Consider the following 23546-nt stretch of genomic DNA (forward strand, 5'->3'; position numbering starts at 1 on the left):
GCATGAACCATCTAAATCATAGGCCCTATCATGTTGCACAAGTTTAGTTCTAGCATGTACAATAACGGCAGTAATACAATGTGCTGGCTAACATGCGTGATAGCTTTCTCAAAAAAGCTGTAGCACACATCAGACATTAGATATTAGCTTACACATTTCGGAATAAACCATGACCCATTAATGCTTAGCTGTGACTTTCACTTTGCCAGTCCAACATGTGAAAAGCGTATTTTTAACAGGTGGCAACTGCAGTCTTCAGGTTCAGCTGTTGCAATGTGTGGTACTCAAGCAATTGTCATAATACATGTCTTGCACTGTAGGCCTGGCAGGTGTGAGCTAATATCCTAGGCCACAGCAATAATACCTTTCAAAGGCATGCAGATGCTGATGAAACATGTAACCACAGGGGTACGGACATGGCCAAAGCTGTGACCATGCATGGCTCTTTCAGTTCATGAGGACGCAAGCATGCTAGGTTGTTTCTTGACCAGAACAAAGACAAGCTGTGGGTGTTCAGGGCTTATCTGCTTCGCCACCACTTCAACAGCATTCTCAGGTGATCCTCCCTCGCTTCTCCACCCCCACGGTCGGGATCCAAGAGTTATGGCATTTCCCTTGCCACCTGAGAAGTGGATCCAGTGGCACTAGGAGTGAGAACACCCTCAGGTTCTTCACAGACCCCTTTTGGGTGGCAGGGCAAGGGAAGGAAAGGTCACCTTGTGTGTATGCACAACCACGTACCCAGTACTCTGTCAACTGGTCCACATGTCCATGTTGAAGGAGAATGTTTTCCGTTGGAATGATCTACTGTCTGTCCCATTGCAAAAGGTTTTTCTACATAGAATATGGTGAAAGGCTAGCATTGCAACATTTGGTTTATCGCTTAACCAAATGAATGTACCCACTAGCTGTGCATAGCAATTGAAACTGGTGCCAGTAGCAATGCAGGAATATTTTAAATACATTAAGTATTCTGTGTACAGATACCATCTTTATGGCAACTTCATGTAGATCTCATAAACTATTCTTTCAGTTTGTACAGCAGTCTCATTTGCCAAATATGATATAGTCGCTGGCTTCCATGTGAACCCCTGCTTTCACCACATTTGCTTGTGCATGCAGTAAGTCATAATAGCGCAGACTAATTTCAGTTAATATTTAAGCCGGTCAGTGCACCATATGTATTTATATATGCCCCTATTAGTGGAAGATTTGTTATCGTGTTCTTAACATATAACAAGAGATCATCTGCATAGAGAAACACTAGGTGGTGGTTACAGTAAATATAGATCCCTCTGTCTGCATGAGTCTGTCTTTATAAACATGCCAGTGGCTCAACAGTTAAGGCAAAATGTAACACGAGAAAAGGGACACCCCTGTCACATGCCCTTTGTCAATGGTAATGGGTTAGATATGATACCATTAATTAACATTGTTGCTAGTGGGGGACTATATAGTAATTCATTTATCTTAATAAATTGTAAACAAAGATATACTTTCCAAAGAACATCAAAAGCAAGGGTCATCCAACTGAATCAAATGCCTTTTCTCCACCTTGTGCCAGAAGGACTGCTGCAATCGCCAGATTAATATTATGTATTAATGCAAGTGACCTTTCTAGTTGTTTCTTGCAGTGAACATTCTTCAGTGATGCTTCATTAGTCTTATTAGGATGAGGGATGATTTCATTAATATATTCTTTGTAAAATTCAGACATAGGTCCATCGGTCCCTTGGGCTGTGCTATTAGGAAAATAATCTTCCACCATTATGGGCATCTTCATGAGTATTCCCAGTTCTTCTTTCACCCATCTCAATATGATCTCATCTGCAAAAAATGTCTACCATCATCATTGGCTGACAACTTGGAGGTGTATAACTGTTTTTGCTATGCAGAAAATGATGCATTTATGGTTTGATCCAAGCGATTTCTAGTGTCCTCTACATCTTTCAAGGCTTTTATGAGAGCAGCACTCCTCACTTGTTTCAAACCCCATGCAGGTAGCTGCACTGGCCCATTGTGTGCCCAATATTGCCAAGCTAGGTACTTATATATATTCCAAGTAACTAATGTCTCTATTTGCCATTTTCTTAAAATGCTCCAATGTACACCCTTTTCCACTCAATAGAGATTTGAACACTTCCCAAAACATTGTATCTTCTAGCACTGCTCCCACATTTCTTTCAAAGAACAACTCTATGTTGTCAGCCACTCCCTATTTGAATACAGGTCGTGTCAGTGATTCAGGCCAGGGATGTCATTTCACCAAAATACCAGGGGTAGCTAAAGTGACATCAGATGACCCTTGACATCTCATGACATCACAGGAAGTGATGTCACGTGACCCCAACCCGAAGTGACATCACAGGAAGTGATAGCACATGACCTTTCACCCATTGACAAAACAGAAAGTGGCATCACATAGCATTGTTACTATGTATGGTAACAATATCACTGTAATGTGATATACATTCCATACAAGAATGGATCACCATATGTATTGTTAATATCAGTGTGTATAGGTCCGTATTACCACATTATTGTGAATGCAAGCAGACATCTAAGGTCAAATGATATTGATGTAATATTATATAGCACTTACTCTTAAGAGCTTTATATAGAACAAATATACATACAATATCACCCAACCTGTGTTGGTACTCATTTGTCAACATCAGAAGGATGAAAGGCTGGGTTGGCCTTGCCAGGATTTAAACATGCAACCTGGAGATCACACACACATCACAACAGCAAGCGCTCAACACACTGAGCTATCATACTGGCTATAGCTATGTTATCGGCTATAGTAAAATGTGCAATTACAGGTCTGAATGTTTTCAAAGTCATAAAGCAAATTATACTCTGCAGTGGATATCATTCAACTGATAAATGAGATTTAACAGCAGGCCAGTTCATCTGCAGGTCTGGTGCAAAGTTGGCCACATGTCAGGCCTGTGTGGATCTACTTTTCAGGCTTCAGAGGATGGAAAAATACATACCATTGGGCGGGTGCAAAAGTGTGTATTAAAGAATTGAGAATAGCGGAGGTAAAGCAGCGCACTCACACGGCATCCCGTACTGGGCACTCATTACTTCATACGTGCAAACATACATTCTGAACAGAATGCCATGGGGATAGGACAGATATACACATTCAAACAAAGCCTTAATTGTGGCACATTGAAATCAAGGGACACTTTGTTTGCTATGGTCAAACATTTCTACACTGTACACAAGCTTTTAGGCACAAGGACTTTGTCAAGTGACCAAGGACATCGAGATGGAATGTCTTGAGATGATCTTAACAGAGACAATGGCAGAAAAAAACATGCTATCAAGGCAACTTGCGAAAAGCAAAATACATAATCCGAAATGCATGCTCATTCTACTCTAAATGCTTTTATCTGAATTTTTTGGCTGCATTGTGATGTTGAGGTGTTTCAGAACAGACTAAATCAGTGACTATCCCCCTGAAGTGAGTCTATAATGAGTCTAGCAATTATTGTATAGAATTCCAGAAAAACAAATTATTTGTTATTCCTATTCTTTCTTATTTAGGGCCACTGCTCAAAGTGTTACACTTGTGGAACTCCCTGTTTTTTTTAAAGAGGCCTGAACAAGAAGGCCAGCCACTCCAGAAACAAAGAGCCCAATGGTGCTGGCCACAGCCCAGGAGTTTCAATTTTTTAGGGGTAGCAAGGGAGACCACGGGGGTAGCTAGTGAGACCACAGGGGTCGCACCTGAAACCCCTGGCGAACCCCAAATGATGTCCCTGATTCAGACTTAACCCCATAAGTTGTAAGGGTGTCTATATTTGTCATGAATTACCATAAGAAATCATTATAGACTCTGCCCACTCTCGCAGTTAAGTGTTAAAGCACCACCTACAGTGATTAGAAGACATTCTGGGAAGATTATACTGCAAAACTGGCGGCTGATCTGATAGTGTATGAGGTAATATGTTACACCGGTAGGCCTTATGTGCTTACCTTGTGGGGATCACTTACGAATCAATGTCTGATGGTGCATCTTGAATAGATGAATAGAAGATATATTTTTGAAACCAGGAGTCAAGGGATATCAGACATCTCTAAGGAATCATTGTTGTGTAATATCTTGCCACTTCAAGGCAGACAGCAATACAGGCTTCTTCAAGGTCATGGATCTGTCCCACTACAGATCTATAGTCATGTTGAAATCTCCCACCCAAATAATGATACAATCCAGTTATTGGTTCAGCCGTTAAGCTGCACTTTAAAAAAATGTGCAGTTCATTTGGTTTATGGAGAGCATGTGTTCGCTGTTCCCAGTTCTAAACCTTATATTGCCCGATGGACTAGGGGCAAGTGTCCATCATTGTCATATTCATCTTCATGTAACTGAAAATTCAGTGATATATATATGAATGATGCTACTCCTCTACCAACATCGAAATATGAATACAAATAATTGTGTTCTAAGCAGCTCAGCATAATTTTAATTTACTAGTAGCATAAAATTGTGTCTCCTGTAGCATCAGAATGTTATACAAACTGTCTGACCTTCAGGGAGTTCTTTGCTCCTCTAATTTTCCAAGACATGATCTTTGGCAATGTATGCTCACAGTAGGGGTTATATCTGAGATGCCATATGTATATTTATTCCGGTATACTAATGTAATATGTCCTAAAATAAAAACAAACCACTCCAACATAACTACACCAATGCCCATACCGATGCGGTTCATATAAATCAATCGGCCACACCCCACCGACTAATAAAACCAAGAAAGAAAAAACATTTGCAGCATGCTGCAGGGGCATTCAATTGGCAGCCGCGATTGATCTACTCACCACCTTCAAGCATGTTACCCGGATGTCATACCTAACCATGTTTCAGTTTCTTCATTTATCTTTATTGCACTTCGGTCGGATGAGGAAATACTAGAATGTCCTCTTAGGGAGCATGGCCTTTTCATCAGGAAGTATTGTGCAGATTTGGGATATGGACAGAAAATGTGATTGGCCATCTACCGCATACATCATGGCATATTTTAATTTTACACTACAGAGATTTTGGTTAACTTTTATGAAATGTTGGCATGTGTTGTACTAAAGGGTTGATAACATTCAGGGGTTGCCCCACACTCTGGTGATACTCCCTCCTACCAAGTGAGGATATATTATACATATTTTAACCGAAGGAAGGAAACACAAACAACTCTTGATGTCAAACAATTGATGTACCCTCAGAAAGCGGCATCTAAAAACAGCCACTTAGCAAATATGGGCTGTATTCTGTATTCTATATACTCAAGAAACAAACAGTGTTGTCTAAAATATCATTTTTAATTCATTATTCTCTTTCTAGCACAAGCAATATAAACATTAAAAAACATACACATCACATAATAATATACATCATAAAATTGTTCCACCTTACAACATCAAAGTCACCAGATACTTGATCACAAAACAACAATGGCAACTTAATTATTCTTATTCCCCACTGTGTTGAACAAGCCCAACTTATATAAGTTTCTGTCCTATACGTTACAGGTAACTGGACATTCTTCAGGGGCAGAAGTAGTCTTGTGCTTCAGGTAGATCTTTTTAATTCACACACCAAATTCCTGAATCTAAGAGTACACAAAAAACAAACACATTACTAATGGGCATTATAGGTCTGATGAATCAACCTAGCCAATCCCTAATCACCAATAGGGTGGAAAGGTATACAATAAATAATATACCTAAACCAGTAGTCCGAAGAAATAAATGTCTTCAGCCTTAATAGCAAAAACCATTCTTGCTCTTCACTTCTCTAGCAGATAGCAGGATTCACTCAAAGTACCAGGTACCTAAAACCAATTACATAGAAACTAACCTTAGTCAGTAAAAGTCTATAGCATCATTACTAGCTCTAACAGGGTTACCCATAACCACAAAGGCGCTGGGCCCCACGAGACAAAAAGCTCACCCTGAGGTGTAGAAACAATTCTTCTCCTCGACACGACTCATTAGCGGTGGAGTCTTCAAATGTAGGCCGCTAGCACTCCGGAATAATCAATTTCCTAAAAGAGGGATGAAACCCCGCAGGGTCTCAGTCACTTTCCAACCTTCATAAATTCTTAGATCTTCACATAAAGGATCCTAAAAATCAGTCCCTTACCTTTATCTTAATGATGTTAACAATATGAACCAGAAGCGGCAACACCTCGTGAGCCTGTTCTAAAAAACGAGGAGAGGCCACATCCTTCTCCAATTAATTGGTCCGAGGCAGGGATATTTCTCATCTAGCCCTATAAGTAAAAAAGAACCACAGAGACAGTATTAATCTATGTTCACCAGTCTCCTTCTGTGGTCCAAGCCCCTAAAACCCAAAAACCAACACTCGCCCCATTTCTTACCTAGTAAAGGAGCCAGTACTGCACTGAAAGGAAGAAGTTGGCAATGAAGTCCAGGAGGATGGCGGGAAACACACCCTAACTACGCCTTCTAACCACCAAAAGAACCACCTCTGTCGCATCATCACGCAACGTGATGACGTCATCGCGTCATTACGCTATGTGATGATGTCATCACGCCCAACGTTGCGTGATGACGCCTCACGTCAAAAACGGGCCGTAACTAAGTAACTGCAACCGCCAAGTGGTCATAATATAATTACTTAGGTTGTTGTGTGGCAACCAACCAAAACAAGGTAAGGAAAAATGCCTCAAAGTGGAATACAAGACAGCCCAAAATTAGAGAAATCTAAAAAAATGCACAATTTAACATGGTCCTATAGCCACTCAAAAGTTCTCTGTGCCTCCATGCGAACTCCACCACAAATCCCAAAAAAGGGGCTGCTTGCCCCTATATCAGGAACACGGCAAATAGATAGCCAAAGAGCCTAAAAAGATAGGATCTACTTCATTTAAGATCGAAAGGTGCTGTCCACCACACTACCCTACCCAGTGGATCTGAGTAAACACATGCAAATCATGTATCAGATATACCTAAATGACATACATATCACTTATATTGTCCCATGGTAATCTAAAAAGACAAAATCATGCTGATATTTCTATCAGTTTGTTGTAGCAGAAAGTCCAAGACTCCACTGACCCACGAGCACAGAGCACCCGCTAAATAGTGGCACCAGTTATTTAATATGATGCCACTCAATGTTCTCATTCAGCCCTATCACATGGCTGTTAGTAAGGAAGATAAGCTTCTGTTCCAAATTAATCAATTTCCTGTTAATTTCTTCTTGAGATCTCCCTTTAACCTTTTTTAAGATACATCATTCAAAATCTCTAAATGTGTGTCCCTTCTCTTCAAAATGTTTCACTAGAGGTGCCTTCTCAATATGGTTTTTCAGACAGCTCTTGTGCTCGATCATGCGAGTCTTGCACTTCCTGTTGGTCTTGCCTATATACAACAAATCACATGGACATTTAATCATGTAAATTACATTTTCAGTTTTACAGTTTGTATGTTCTTTAAGTGTCCATTCTGAATTTAAAAGGTTTACAGAAGTCATTTTCCATGTAAAGGGGCATATAACACATTCTCCATAAGGATGATGTCCCACGACTCGGGCCAAACCCCACAATGTACTTGTCATGGGCGCTACTCCCGAGGGGCCAGGACTGGCCCAGCGCCCTCGGAAGCAGACCCGTCTTCCACTACTCCAGACCCAGCAGACCCCTACAGGGGCCCTTTGGACCGTGTCCTGGCGCCTTTGGCGCCAGGCTCATGAAGGGTTTCAGTCCCGGCACCATAGGCTCCGGGCTCATATTGATAAACAGTGTAATAATGCTTGGGTGGACTTACCTGAGGCAGACCATGCAGCATATTTACCCAGAACAATCCAGTCTGGTTGAAGTCCCCAGCCATCAGGGCTGGGAGGAACTATTCCCTCCATTCAGGAACTCTTTTCTTACCTGGGTGGAACCGGTGGAAGAACACACACTGGAAGCACTTCTCTGCTATTTAAACCACGCCCGATGGAAAACACGTGCTTCGCGTTATTCTGCAACAGCAGCAGGACGCTCACCGAGTCGGCTCCTGCATTCCAGGTCCAGAGTCATCTTCAGCTTCCGCGCAGCAACCTGTGGATGAAGAAAGACACAGAACAATACTTACCAGATCCCGGAATCCAGTCACCGGCAAAACCTGCAAAGAATAAACATAAGGTTAGAAAAGTGCGACTCGCTCGCAGTCGCGCCCGCTTACCTGATCCATCCGTGATTGTAACAGAGCTAACCACGGCCTTCTCTTCGGCAGCTTCTCTGCACCTGAAAGGCAAAGGACATAATTAAAAAGGGGTTCGGGTGAAGGCAGTCGCATTCATCTTAACTTACCAGTTTTTGCACGCGCAGTAGCAGCCGCATCAACCTCAGCATCCCGGCACCTGAAAACTAGAAAAAGGACATTATTAGAGGTGCCATTAAAAGCGGCCAATGACCATTATACTTACGTGCATCGGCACGTGCAGTGGCAATGGATATAAAGCCTGCAGCATCCCGAGACCTGAAACAAAGGAAAAGGGACATTATTGAGGTGCCCATCTTTTAAAGCCTAAAGACTACAATATACTTACAGGCATCCACTCGTGCAGTAACGGCGGCATCGCTCTTCGGCATCCCAGCACCAGTGCCACAACTAAGGCCGCAAAAGACTTGAGCCTCAACACTGAACTCATCCAGTGACGCAACTGGAATCCACGCACCCCTGCACCAGACGCAGGATGGAGAGCTCAGCATTTATACGCCTAAGGTGAGAGCTCGCCAAGACAAGTAGAAAGCTAGGCTGTGGGAGAAACTGGCGATTGGTGGGAGAAGGAACCCCATCAAACGGTGATTAACCCTTTTTCTTCCACCTGCAGAAAACTTACCCTGCAAGTCAGACATTCGATAAGAGGAAGCCCAGTCCTGAGAGTCGTCCGAGCTCTGCGCTTCTCAATTGAAGAAACAATAGCAGCCCAGCCGGGATCAGCGCCTCCGTGGGAATCAGGTGAGCGTTACAGTACTCTGAGCACCCTCGGAACTAATAATCTTGTGTACATCATTCTTCATGACAAGATTGCGGATATTAGTGCTTTTTTTTAAAGCTACCAACGGGAGTGGGCTATTCATTATCTTTTTCCAGTTCCTACAAATAATGTTCTTAACTTTGTAGGACATATTACTGAAAGTATTAACGAACACCAATGGGGTATCCTGGTTATCTTTATTTTTCTTTTTCTTTTCAAAGAGGGCTTCCCGATTATTGTTGAAAGCTCGTTTGGCAGATTGTCTAACGATTTTCGCAGGGTAGCCTCTGTCAATCAATTTGTACATTAATCTATTAGCTCCTTTTTCATAATCATGTCTCGTACTGCTATCACGTTTAAGCCGTAAAAATTGCCCAAAGGGCAAATTGTCACGGACATGCTTGGCATGATGGCTCTTATAATGAAGAAGAGCATTATTGTCAGTATTTTTCACAAATGGTTCTACCCATAATTGGTTGTCCTTATGGTAAATTGTCAAGTCCAAATAGTTAACCTCAATAGAACTCATGCAAGCTGTAAATTTGAGATATCTATTCTGATTATTCAACCAGACCAGAAAATTGTTTGCCTCATCAATCGACCCATGTCATACCATAAACACGTCGTCGATATACCTCAACCATTGTGTTATTTGATGTTTGAAGGGATTGACTTCCATATAAATCACAGTTTGTTCCACCATATCAATATACAAATTAGCCAAATTTGGAGCCATGGCTGCCCCCTTGGCTGTACCTTCTACCTGTAAGTAGAATTGTCCCAAAAATTGGAAAAAAATATTAACCAGGGCTGTTTCAGCACACCACAGAATAAAGGCATTGCTCACAGGATGATTATCTTCATGTTGTAATAATGTCTCTTCCACAACTTCAAGCGTAGCTCGTTGTGGGATATTGGTATAAAGAGATTGTATATCTAGGCAAATTAGTATGTCTTTGGTGTGGTAAAAGGGTTAAAATCTAGAAACAATGACACAGTGGAGTTCTCAAATCGTAGTGGGCCTTTTTGCTATGCAGTGATTTGTAGAGTGGATTTGTTCTTTGATTAAATGATCTAATAATAATGGATATGGTGGAGTCTGTGGAGAGGGTTTAATAGCCAAAGATCTTATGTCACCAATCTACAAAAAATCTGAGATTGGTGGATTTGCTAGAATTCATAGAAACAGTGTACACACATGTTTTTGTTTTGCCAATTATTTTTTTTGTTCTGTGATTGCAATGTACTGGTTAGAGAGAAAATTTGCAAAAATCCCCAAGTTGGTTTGAGGCAGGAGATTGCATTAATTGGGCCTCATTAAGAGTTTGGAGGTAGCCATGCCCTTAATAAGGGCATGGCTACCTCCAAACTCGGGTCCGGGTTCCCTGAATGGGGAAATAACGGGCTATTCCGACCTTGGAGGGCCCGGTATTTCCCAATTCAGGGAACCCGGACCATCCCCAGTCCCATTTGAGCCCCCAGAGGGCTCAAATGGAAATGGGGAGCATGCTAACAATGGGCCCATTAATGACGGGCCCTTTGTTAGCATGCTGGGCCGCTCGCTGGACCCGCTAAGGACGTCTGGTAAAACCAGGTGTCCAGAGTGGGTCCCCCGAGCGGACCTCGTAATAGGGCGGTAAGGGGTTAACGGCTCTGGCACCTTTACCAGCGCCGTTAACCCCTTACCGCCCACCTCGTAATGAGGCCCATTGTCTGTAATTGAGTGTGCAACACATGTTCGATCTTATTAATCTAAGAGTAGGCTGGAGGTAAAATTAGTGACTATATTCAATGAGATACATGAAGTGACGACATGTGTCGTTGAGAAGGGAGGAGAAAATCCATCTTTAGTGTCAATATGTGTTGAGCACTTAAACATACCTAAGGAATGAGAGCACTCAAAGACAGCAATCAATTTGTCTGCAATCTAACGGGGCTCTGGGTTTCGTCCCAAGTTCTTGAAATGCAAAGGCGGAACTTGATGAAAACTGGGGTTGTTTGGCTTTGGGAATTAGTCATAGTCCTGAAGAATAAATGGTTTGGGCTTGCCAAAGCTGCAGAGGCCCTCACAGCCTAGACATGTCCAGGGTTGTGGAGGAGAGGAAGGGAGACATCGAAGTGCACAGTTGTCCATGATGTCTGGCGATGGAGAACCAGGAGGAGGGGCTTGTGAGTGATGGCCCCATTTTGAGGACACTGAGATGAATACTGTGCTGGGGACTGTCTTCCTAAAGAAAGGATTGCCCCATAGTCTGGAAGATCTCGGTTGAAGCTCAAGATCAGACAGCAGCCCAGCATCATGATTAATGCAAGGGACTTGGTACTGTACAAACACACACACGCAGAGTTGCATATTTGACTGTTATACCTGGTGTTGGAGAGGAGGGCAGAGGAGCCTGCAAGCATGTGGTGGCTCCATTTGGAGGATACTTGATGAACACCATGCAAAGAAGGGCCTAATAGAGGGAAGATACCCTCAGAGTCTGGGAGAGTTCGGTACTGATTTAAAAGTGGGCAGCAGCCTATCCTCAGGATTGATGTGGTGTACTTGGTACTGCCTTCACACATGCACCTCATTATTGCCTAATTGAGTCTACGTTCTAGCGAAAGATATAGGTGTATGCTAGTAAGAGTGATACAAATAAGTGGACCACTCCAATGCTCTCCTGACCCCTGAGGGGTTGCAACATGTGGGGGGCCTTTTAGTGCACGGACAGAACCCCAGATACTATACTTCTCTGATGGGATATATTTAATTGCACAAGTCCCTCAACACTATGCTAAAGATATCCTTGAAAAGACTGTGGTGAAGCTCAGCACATCATTGCCAGTAATTATTGCCAGTAATATCTGGGGAACACTCTCTCATTTTACCTTTCTTTTGACTAAAACTTGACAAAATATTGCATCTTTAGACCCACATGTATTGAAAAAAGCTATAGAACAATAGAAATACAGTGAAAGTTTCTACATCTGCAAGGTGAGACACATGTGTGACCTATATTAAAGATGTGTTGGCTAAACTGCATTTGCTAAACACAAGACATCTTGCTTGCCAGTTTCTAATTAGTACATTGGGGGCAGATAATCCCCACAAAATATGGGAAACATTATAAAGCAAGCCAAAGTGGATGGCTACACAAAGCAGACACCAAAGCAATGTAAGCTTTCTATGGAAGATTTATCGCAAACAGAAAAAATTCTCACATGGTCCTTGGATTTGCTAGATGAAGTGGATGGTGGCCAAGAATGAAGATTTAAAAGGAATATCAAGAAGGCAATGAGATCTCTGCAACCAAACGTTTCTGGGATTCTGTCCTCCCTAGTCACTGCCAAGAAGTGTTACGTGTATGTATGTCATGCAAGGTCATTACTGGAATCCTCTCCTGCCTAGTATTAGTCAAAAGAAGATGGAATGTGTGTTGCACAAACAAGTATTGAATATAATCTCCTGCCACCAACCAACTCTGAGATGTTAATATTCTCTCGTCACAAAGAGATAACACAATCAGTTACAGTTACTGAATGTAATTGCTTTCCAGCCTCCAATATACCCTGTCATTCACTCCAACAAAATGTGACTTGTGTGTATATTATGCAAGGTTGTTACTGTGATTCTCTCCTGCCTAATTATAGCCACAAGAAGATTACATGTGTGTTCCCCCACCAAGCACAATGAGCCCAGAAATACTGATGTTTCAAAATTAAATTCTCAAAGATCTAAAAGAAAAAGGACCTGATTTAAATTCACACAGGGACACACATTCAAGGAACGTCAGGCTCTTCTCCTACTGAAAAGAGATGAGAGTATAGTTATCGAGCCAGCTGACAAAAGGCAAGGTCATTGTGTTGTGGGATGTAAAGGCCTATGAAGAGGTAGCCCTTGGGCTACTCAACATTGCAACAAACTATGAGATACTGAAAGAAGATCCCACTCTGAGATTGAAAAGTGAAATTTATAATCTGTGTGATGCAGCAGAAACTGAAGGGTGGATCTGCAACAATGAAAGGTAATTTCTGTGCAGACCAGACCCTAGGATACCGGTCTACTTTATAGTACCAAGGGTTTACAAAAACAAAAAGAAACCCACAGGCAGACCTGTAGCGCCTGAAATAGGTTCACTCCTTGAACGCGTATCTACTTACGTTGATTGTTTCATTAAGCTGTTTGTGTTACAAACACCAGCATATATCAGAGACACAGCAGATATGATTAAAAGCCTAGAACAAGTAACTACAGAAGATGAGGACTTGTTTGATGTCGAATAGCTATATACCAATATTCCACAAGGTGAAAGTCTCAAGGTCATTGAAACTGTACCAAAGAAAAGGGAAAGGCTGCAGGACACGGTGCCCACTGAATTTATTACAGAATTTGCTAGAATAGCACGTAGAGAAAACGACTTCAGTTTTAATAAAAAACCTTTATAAACAAATCAGAGGGACCAGCATGGCTGAAATATTTGCCCCAGACCTGGCCAATCTATATGTAGCAAACTTTGAGAAAATAAATATATACACAGACACCAATCCTTTCAGAGAGAAAATAACCATCTGCAGATGTTTCATAGATGACATTTGTACAATCTGGAGAGGCTCAATCAATTTCATGAGTGGCTTAATGCCACAGATTAGAATTTGAAAGTCACGATGTCAGCAGATTAGGAGGCCATACCTTTCCTAGACATCTGGATAAAAAAGGCAAAAGGTAAACTATTTACTACACTATCAAAAAAGCCGACAGATAGGAACAGTGTGTTACGAATTGAAAGTTTCCACCTGCAGGCCCTGAAAGAAAATCTTTCATATGGACAGCTCCTTCATATCAGAAGGAATTGTGAACTATTGAGGGACTATGTGACGGAAGCCGGTAGATTGGAGTACAACTTACTTTCAAGAGGTTACCCACAGAAAATCATGAAACAGTCCCAAAGGAGGACACGCAACATGAATAGGAGAGACTGTTTGGAATTGAAATAGAGGACTAAACATGACAAAACAGTGTGTGTCACAACCCATAGCTCTTTAAGTAACTTTATCAGAAAAGAAGTGCAAAGAAACTGCCACACATTACAGGCAGTTGATTTTAAACTTGAAAAAACAATGTTTGCTTTAAAAAAAAGTCAAAATATAAAACAAAGACTTATTAGAGCTGAACATGACTGACAAAGCCAAGGAAAAGGGGAGCATACACTCTGGGGTATGACCCCAGTTATTGGACACTTTCGTATTGGCACTAGCTCAGTGTGTAACCTCACTAAAAATGTGAAGGAGATGGAGATCAATGGAACAATATAGACATTTAAAAAAGTCAGTAATTGTAAAACGAAATATGCAATTTATGGAATTGTATGTCCATGCAACCTACTGCACTTTGGAAAAACTAAGCGGGAAGTACGTCAAAGGATTTGTGAGCACAGATCATGTATCATAAATAAGGTGCAAGACAAACTACTAGTTCAACATTTTCCCCTGAAAAAGCACACAGCTGAGGATATCCTAGGGTTCATTTTGTGGCATGTAAATGTGAACTCCACAGGAAATCGAGATGAAACTCTCCACAGAATGGAGCAAAGACTGATACAAAAATTGTGAATATTTGGTTTGTGATGTATATGATTTTGAAATTGGGATAAAGAATTGATTGAATTATATAATTTTGGTTTATAGGTGATGAAAAACGAAAAAGAAAAGGCGGCCTGGGAAATCCATGCCCAGAAGTTGTGTGTACGAATTAATTGTGTTGGTTTGGGGCTATTTATTTGTATCTGTCCTGATGAAGGCCTAACTGAAAGGAATGAGTAGCGATCGGCACAGTACGAGCAGATCCATGATGTAAAGCCCAAAATGCACAAGTGTCAACATGTTCTATAGTGGAAACACAAAATAATGTCTGAGAAAGGAGAAACCTAGACTGGCGTGCCTACTGGTCCTAGAGCTGCGGTTTTGTTAACAATATGTCTGGCCAAGAACAAGGTTTCTAAAGAGTATACACAATATATAAAATAACCACACTGAAACATCAAATGGAAAGATAGACAATTCCAGACCAGTATGTTGTATTTCAAAAATTCAAATAATGTGCCTTAAAATTTGAAATTAATTGTGGTGAAAATATTGCACACTAGTACTAACCCCGCCACTTAAGCATGTGTTGTAAAACAAATTGAGTGAGAGTTTAATTTTGTTGAATTTTCCACATTTGCTTCTGTCTATGGTATGTGTGAATTAGTGTTTAACTAGATATCCTCTTTATATACAGTTTTGATAGTAAAACTAGAAAAATGTGTTAAAATGTATTAAAATAGTGAATGAAATCCAGCTGGCCCAATTTGGCTCCTAACCTCCATATGAAGTGTGCCAATAGAGATGAGTGAATGAAGGGTAAATGTATGGAGAAACAAGTGTCTCTATAAGGTGCTGTCTTATACCCACTCATTTATAGCCATTGAACATATTTACTTTTCTTCAAAAAAATCTGAGATTTTCACTTCACTAGTATTCCCTCTAGTTATAAAAGGATGGAACACTCATTTCCAGTTACTGAATGCAAGCCTCTTCGTATTCAAATCTGTGATTTCCTTTTCCCTTATCACTGACAAGAAATAGCATGTCTATGTCATTGGGCCTCATTACGAATGTGGTGGAAAGGCAGCAACGGCGCTGGTAGTGCTACCGGTGCCATTGTTACCTCTACGCCACATTAGGAGTTCTGCTTGCCGGTGCCGGACTGTACGCGTGGTCTGAGCAGGCGAGCACAGCGGCACTCGCGAGCAGAACTGGTGATTGAACTGGCACCGTTACGAACAGTGCCGGTGCAACCATGCTCCCGATCCCCATTCAGCCCTATGGCCCATTCACGGGTGCCGCGGCCGGTAGTGAGTTTGGCGGTAGCCGTGTCCTTAATAAGGGCATGGCTACCGCCAAACTCATAATGAGGCCCATTGTCTTGGTGCCACTGCTCGCAGCCGCTGCCGTGTGTTTACGGCCAACAAACACATGACCGCAGGACGCATCTGGTGGTTGCCATGGCGCCTTCATGATTGTCGTGCTCTCAAGCGTATCGGTTCCCGGAAAGTAACACACCCCCATCTTGTCCGCAATTGGTTGCCATGGAGACAACCCTCTGCAACGGATGCTGTGATGCACGTCACGAAAGCACCAGCATGAAACACTTTTTAATGATCATTCCACGTTAAGCGGGTGCTTCTGATTGAACTTGTTTCGTTCACTGTTGCTATGTTTTACTCTCCATGCTGGTTTCCATTCCGGTCCGGCTGAAACCCCTTGTTCCACGCTCCACACTGGTTTACAATTCCGGCCCAGCTGCTATTGCTCTGGTAGTTCCATTCAGTCTTTTTTCCTTGGTATTACCCCACTTACTGATTACATGACGTTTCTAACCTATTTTTGAAAAACGGATTGCTACTGGATTTTCCCTGATGCTTGTTGTTAACCTGATTTATTTTTGGCTTGATGCCTGTTTACTTGGACTTCTGATGGATTACCCTTTGATCCCTCAGAGTACTTTGAACTTTGGATGCCTTGCAATTGTCATTACCTTTTGCATTCCCTTAGTGCACCCGCGTTCTGTTTGGGTGTCCAGTTCCCAACTAACCAAATTAACTACTCACCCCCACTTTTTCCCTACCTCCCTTAAAATCTTTGGCAGTTTGTCTACAACCCAAATGTGGAAGTTCTATCAAAGAACATTTGCTATAAAGAGTTTTTTACCACCCATACATGCTCTTCCCTTTGATCAATAGTCATTGCATCTCAGGTTAGTCTGACATTCATTACCATTTCATACATATGTATACTGCTTGGAATTCTGTACTAATACCTGTATTTCCTTTCAGACTGGTGAATACCGGGTGGTAATTTTGCTCTTTCAGGTGAACCACCATCCTGTCCGTATTCGATTGGCTTGGACACAGTGGTATTTCAAAGGGATGGTCGCCCTCTTTTGAGGAGGCCAGGACTGGGTTAATAAAAATTGATTTGGACCTGACAAATCACACCTACAGTGAATACTCAACTGAACTCTCAAGTATACCGATTTACATGAATACTTAACAGAATCAGAAGCCTTAATTAGTAATAGATGTGGCAGATACTTTGGCTAGTTTACTTCAGCTGACTGCTGATCTGTGGACCGACATGACTAAGGTGCAGTCAGAGATGTGCATCGCAGAATGGATGCACTCCAGGAATTGTGCAGAACCTCTGTTCGGTAACCCTGATTATTCGGGTGCCTCTGCCTCATCTTTAGAGTATCCCTTACCACAACAAAATCCCATCCCTGTATTAATGTCCACCAAGTTTCCTTTGGCTCCTCCTGAGACATTCCAGGGCAAATCCAAGTTGTATTGCACCATCATTAATCATGGCAAGCTGCCCTTTCTTTGCTGGCCGGCCTCGTTCCCAGATGCCACGACCAAGGCAGCCTTTGTTCTTTCCTATCTGGGTGGCACGGCGGCATCCTGGGCCAACCCATTGCTTGAGTCTAAAAGTTATATGTTGTATGACGGCAACGGCCTTATTGATGCCATGAACCGGGTTTTGATACCTGTTATAAATCACAGGCTGCTGATCTACAGTTCGTGAATTCAACTAGTTTGCAGCCAAAGCTATTTGGCCAGCAGAAAAGAAGGCAGCAGTCTTCTATAAAGGTCTTTCTGACGACCTGAAGGACAACATTGCCATTGTCACTGTAGTCCTGCTTCAATACCCGGAATTATTATTATTTTTTTTTATTATACGAGTATTTAATCACCGTAGTGATTTTTACAAGAGGATGAAGAGAAATTTCACAGCATATTTGTCCAATCAAAAAGATGAAACGAAAATTCGTGAAGAAATTATAAGGTTTCAAAAGTAAAATGAAGTTGAAGATGGAGGTAAAGGTGAAGACTAGAATAGTGAAAGTGGAGGCAAAAGCACAAAGTGAGAACCCTCCCCACCATCTGTTTGTATCGGCTCACTCTAGCACAGAGGTGCGTGTGCAAAGATCTGGTCCAAAATTTTAGTGGCTGCTATAGACCAAGATGGTCTCAAGCCTCCTATTAAATGCTCCCACCAAAGTTCTTCTTCCCTCAGGTAGGCATTCTTTAGGTGATGGAGTATGTATGGTGATCTGAATTTGTCTGTACCTGGACACAGTAATAAGAGGTGCCGTAGTGTTTCGCTTTGTTCGGTGTTGTTGCAAAAGCGGCAAGTATTAGTTGGAGAAAGACCCCTTGTGTGAAGGATTTCATTCGTGGGTAACAGATTTAACCTCGCACGCAGAAGAGTGTTCCGAGTTTTTCTGTTTGGATGTTTTATCAGAAAGGATTGAATTACATTCAATTTTCTGCGTGTTGGAGGTAAGTGACTAGTTAGCTTGTGCTCAGATGCCTTGTCCAATGTACTTATCCAATCCATTTCTTCGATTCGTGATTTAGTTTTTGTTGGATTGCCCAAGAGTTCTTCAATGGAACTGCCGCTGATTTCGAGTTGCTGTAGGCACATTAGCTCCCATTTATTACCCGGAATTATTCGATTTAGTCCTTCAGATTGATGCCTGCAGGGCCGAACGCAAAGGCAAAAAGAAAGCGGTTCAAATGCATCTTACCAGACTTGAGTCACCGGTCACAACACCATTGGGGAGCGAACCTATGCAAATATGTGCTTTTTTTCGGACCCTTGTCATCTGTTGAAAAGGAACGAAGACGCACTTCGAACCTTTCTGCGGACTGCGGTTCTGCTGAACATGAAATTGCCCTAAATAACCTATACGTAGGTTGGGAAACTCCAAAACTCGAACAAAGTAGGAGTCCCTCGGTCGAGTAATGATCCTTTGGACTCCGTTTTTTCTACAACCCTGGTACCGGTTGTCTTTGATTCTGGTGTCACTGGCAATTGCAGGGATATCTCCTATGCCCAACTGATAGGTATAACGGCTGCCCGCAAGACACAACCTGAGACTGTTACCGCCGTGGATAGTACCACCCTAATTTCTGGATTAGTGGTTGATCAGATATCCGTTATCTCTATGATTACCAATTCGGGCCACCATGAACACCTATCCTTTGACCTTATAGCTGCACCCCACTACAAGGTGATGCTGGGCATACCATGATTACAACTACACAACCTACACATTGATTGGAATACCCATACTGTCTCCTTACTGTCTTATTCTTGTCAGGATTCCTGTCTCCAGACTGATTTTGATGCCATCCTTCATAGCTCGCCCTGTGTGGCGCAACTGGAGACCATGTCATCCATTGGTGCTGTCACTAAGTCGCCTGAGACCGCGATTCCGGTACATTGTAGGGAATATACAGACGTATTTGATAAAGGCAAGGCTGAACACCTTCCTCCTCATAGACCATATGATTGTCCTATCAATTTACTTCCTGGTTCCAAGATTCCTTCTGGTCGTATATATTCACTTACTATCAAGGAAGACAAGGTCCTCAAAGAATATATCTATTCTGCCCTGGCTAATGGCTTCATACGCCCCTCCAGATCCCCTGCTGCCTCCCACTTATTCTTCATACCCAAGAAGGAAGGGGACCTCAGGGCTGGTATTTTTGCTCTTCCAGGTGAACCACCATCATGTCCGTATCCAATTGTCTTGGAGGTATTTCACAGGGAAGGTCACCTTCTTTTGAGGAGGCCCAGAATGGGCTAATAAAAAATGATTTTGACCTGACCAATCACGCCTCCAGTGAACACTGAAGTGATCTCTCAAGTATACTGGTTTATGTGAGTACTTAACAGTAATTTATAGTGGCCCCTAATAGTCACTATACAATAGCACATCATTGTTCAATTTTCTATCTCTGTCCTTCAACTAAATCCTTTTTCACAGTCTCAGCCACCAAAACTGATCACAAACTACATTCATGCTGCTTTCTATAATTTGTGAGGCCAAACTTGCCTAAACCAACCTGATCGACACCCAAAGAAGTTAGTGGAAGTTTGCTTAAGCTGAATCAGTGAACATTTTACCCAAATTTTATCCAAATACGTTTGGCTGGGTTGACAACCTAATTCTGCCATTCACCACCTACTAGTATTGTCCATATTCACTTAGCTCATTCTGAAGCCCTTTCTCAACAAAATTCCACACTCACTTTAGATCATGCTTCACAATCAAATTTTCAGGACCATCAAGAATTTCACTCAGCCTACCTGTTTGTACTCCACCCTTATCCCCTCTTAAAAACCGCCCAGTTCAAGCTAAATGTCATACAGGATGTATAGTGAACAACCGTGCTCCCCAATTGGCATAAATGGTCTCTCAGGTCATTAATCTTTCCTTCTCTCAAGGTACAATACCTCTGTCACTCAAGGTTTTAATCTTGCCACTACAGAAAAGACCCCATTGGACCCTTCTTCGAACAACTTCAGGCCTATAGCCAATTCATCTTGGATGGCAAAGGTCCTGGAGAAAACTGTCACTGAGAAATTACAAGATTACACAGAAAAACATGGTATCCTTGACCTCTATCAATCAGGCTTCTGCCCCAAACATGATACAGAGTCTACCCTCCTACCTATATGGGACAATATCTTAGCCCAGGCTAACAATGGTCAGATGTCACTATTAATTATATTTGATACTGTGAATCATGATATTCTTTTGTCCCGGCTCCATAGTTTAACAGGGATGACCAATTTGACCTTTTATTGGTTCAAGAATTTTCACTCAGAGCGAAAACAAATGATTAACATTAGTTCCGATATGTCGGAACCTATCAAGCTAGGCGGTGGTGTTCCCCAGGGTTCATCATTATCACCTGTATTGTGCAATTTGTAGTTGTAACCTTTGATGAATATTTTGGAAAGGTTTCTGTTAAATTATCACAGATATGCAGGTGATAGGCACATCTTTGTCAATGTTTCAGGCCCCTCTGACACATTTCTGGCCTTAGTAGAAGGTTAAGCCAAGGTTCACGAGTGGCTGACAAAAAATGGTTTACAGTTTAATCCAGATAAAATGAAAGTCTTATCGCAGGGCCCAAGAATGCTGCTAGATAACCCTCACTGTATTCCCAGACTTCCTCTCCTCTTTGGGCTTCCCACTTCATATGCTTAAAAAGTGAAAAACGTGGGGATTATATGGGCCTTGGACTTAACTTTCTCAATACAGACTAATGAAGTCTTTAGAGCTGCTTTCTTTTGTCTTGAGTTATTGAAAATAGCCTTGCCTTTCATCCCCAAAGAATTCTTGCAACAGGTTACTGGTACTGTAATACACTCGGACAGTGATTATGGCAACACATTATATGCTGCTCTTCTGAACTACCAAGTTTACAGGCTTCAAAAGATTCAAAATGCAGCAGTACGCCTACTTTTTCAACTCATCCAAGCATTGCCCACAACATCCTTTCGGCAACAACTACATTGGCTTCTGGTGCAGCAGAGGATACAGTTTAAAATCCACTGTTGGGGTTTTGAGTGCAAGCTTGGTCAGGCTCTACTTTACCTCAATGTGCTGCTCATCTGGTATCAAAAAGTTAGTTATGTTTGATCGATGCACAACAACCTCTTGATAATCCATCATACGTGCTGTTGGTCCAGGGGCTATATGCGTTTTGAAGTCGTTGGCCCGTGCTATGGAACATACTTCCCGTGTAGCAATACATGGCTGACAAGCTATACACTTTTCGGGAAAACATGTAAAATGTTCCTTTTTTGCTGATTGACTGGGTCGTTCTATTTATCTTCAGTATTTTAACTCTTGCGTCCAGATAGAGGGTCTCCTGTCCGGTCCCTCGGAAATTGCGCCTGATGAATATACAAATACATAAGGGGCAGGTCACAGGTGTTTCCAGTTAAAAGGTTGCTTTTGAGTCAGATAAGCTTTCCTTTTTTTTAAAGCAGTTGTTTGTGGCTTACATAGGTTTGTGCTAAGTGGAGGCTGTCTGTGTAAGGTTTGTCCTGTTGTTTTAAACAGAATAACCACCACACACACACTTTATACATCAAAGAAAGAAATCACACATTGGAACTCATTGTTTTCTCCCTATTCATTTCACAGGATGCCTACCAGACGGAGCCTCCACCTCCAGTATTCCAGCTGGGATAATGGTGCAGGCAAGGATGTGGCGTAAACCCTTTAGCGTTCATGCATGCACAACATAGCAAAGTCACCAGATCAAACATGCATCTCTTCACAAATAAACTGGAGGTCAAATAAGAATTCCACAATACTTTAAGTCCAAACCAATTATTAAAACTCCCAAACTAACCGACATGTTATGCACAAAGCTCTTCACAAGCCTACCGCGCATCAAGAAACGACGACGTAATGCACTATGAGCAAGGCTTCTATAGAGACTGCCCTATCACTCACACAGTCACAACATTCCAAAAAGCTAATCAAAATATTTAGTACTGTTCAACAGTCACAAACAAGTTAATATGTCACTAGCTCAAACAACATAAAACATGATCAAACACATGAAAGGAATGCTCACAGAGTGACAGGTAGTTCCCATACTGACTCCTTCAGCACTCACTCACACCATACACAAACACAATTTACCAACATTTTAATCAAATCATTCAACATTGTTCAAAGACAAAATGGGAATCAACTACACTTCCCCAAATACCGCTACAAACAAATTCATGTCACAAGTTTATACTGCATCGAAAGAAAACATCAGAGGACTGTTTAGTGACAGGAGATCCTAATAGGGATATCCCCAGCACTCACTCACATATATACAAGGTAAGCACTTATTAAAATGTTAATCCAAATATTTAGTGCTATTCAACAAGTGAAAGTAATTTCCTATACCTCGCACTAAACACTCACAAGCATACATAGATGACAGGATCACACTGTATCAAAAATGGGCAGATATATTCAAGGAATGTTCATTAAGTGACAGAGAATCTCTGTCGACATACAGTGTGTGAAACTAAAACTGCATAACTCAATATGCATAAGGCTCCAACACCAGTTCCTTCAGCACTCACTCACAACTCACACAAAGACAATGTTGTGGCATTTTAATCAACACATTTACTATTATTCAGTGATAAAAGAGAATAGCCTATACCTCACAAAAGACACTCACAATTAATACGTATGTACACAGTTACAACACTGTTCATGAATTGAAAGGGAATGGCGAGTACATTTATAATTTAGCATTTATATAATGCTACGAACCACTGCTTATTATTACCAACAGGGGGTGACGCTCGTTTATCGACCTCGGAAAGATGAAAGGCTGCGTTTGGCGCTGCCGGGATTCGAACCTGCATCGGCAGGCTCTGCGAGCGCTCTAGTCGCTGTGCTATTGAACCAGCTACACATAACACACAACATATGATCATAACAGGAGTTCTATTTCCAAATGTGTGCTGGGTGGAAGGTTTAGAATAAATCCTAAGCACAGGAAATGCTCTGGGCAACCCTACACACCACTGTTTTAGCCCTCAACACCATTACAAGAGGGGACCAGCCATATGCAAATCACTCTGGTACTGACATCAGTGGGAGCAGTCCAGCCTGAACTGCTAGGCCACATCTCCTCTG

This window comes from Ambystoma mexicanum, chromosome 4p (genome assembly GCF_040938575.1).
Source record: "Ambystoma mexicanum isolate Mex_15411 chromosome 4p, UKY_AmexF1_1, whole genome shotgun sequence".
Lineage (NCBI taxonomy): Eukaryota > Metazoa > Chordata > Amphibia > Caudata > Ambystomatidae > Ambystoma > Ambystoma mexicanum.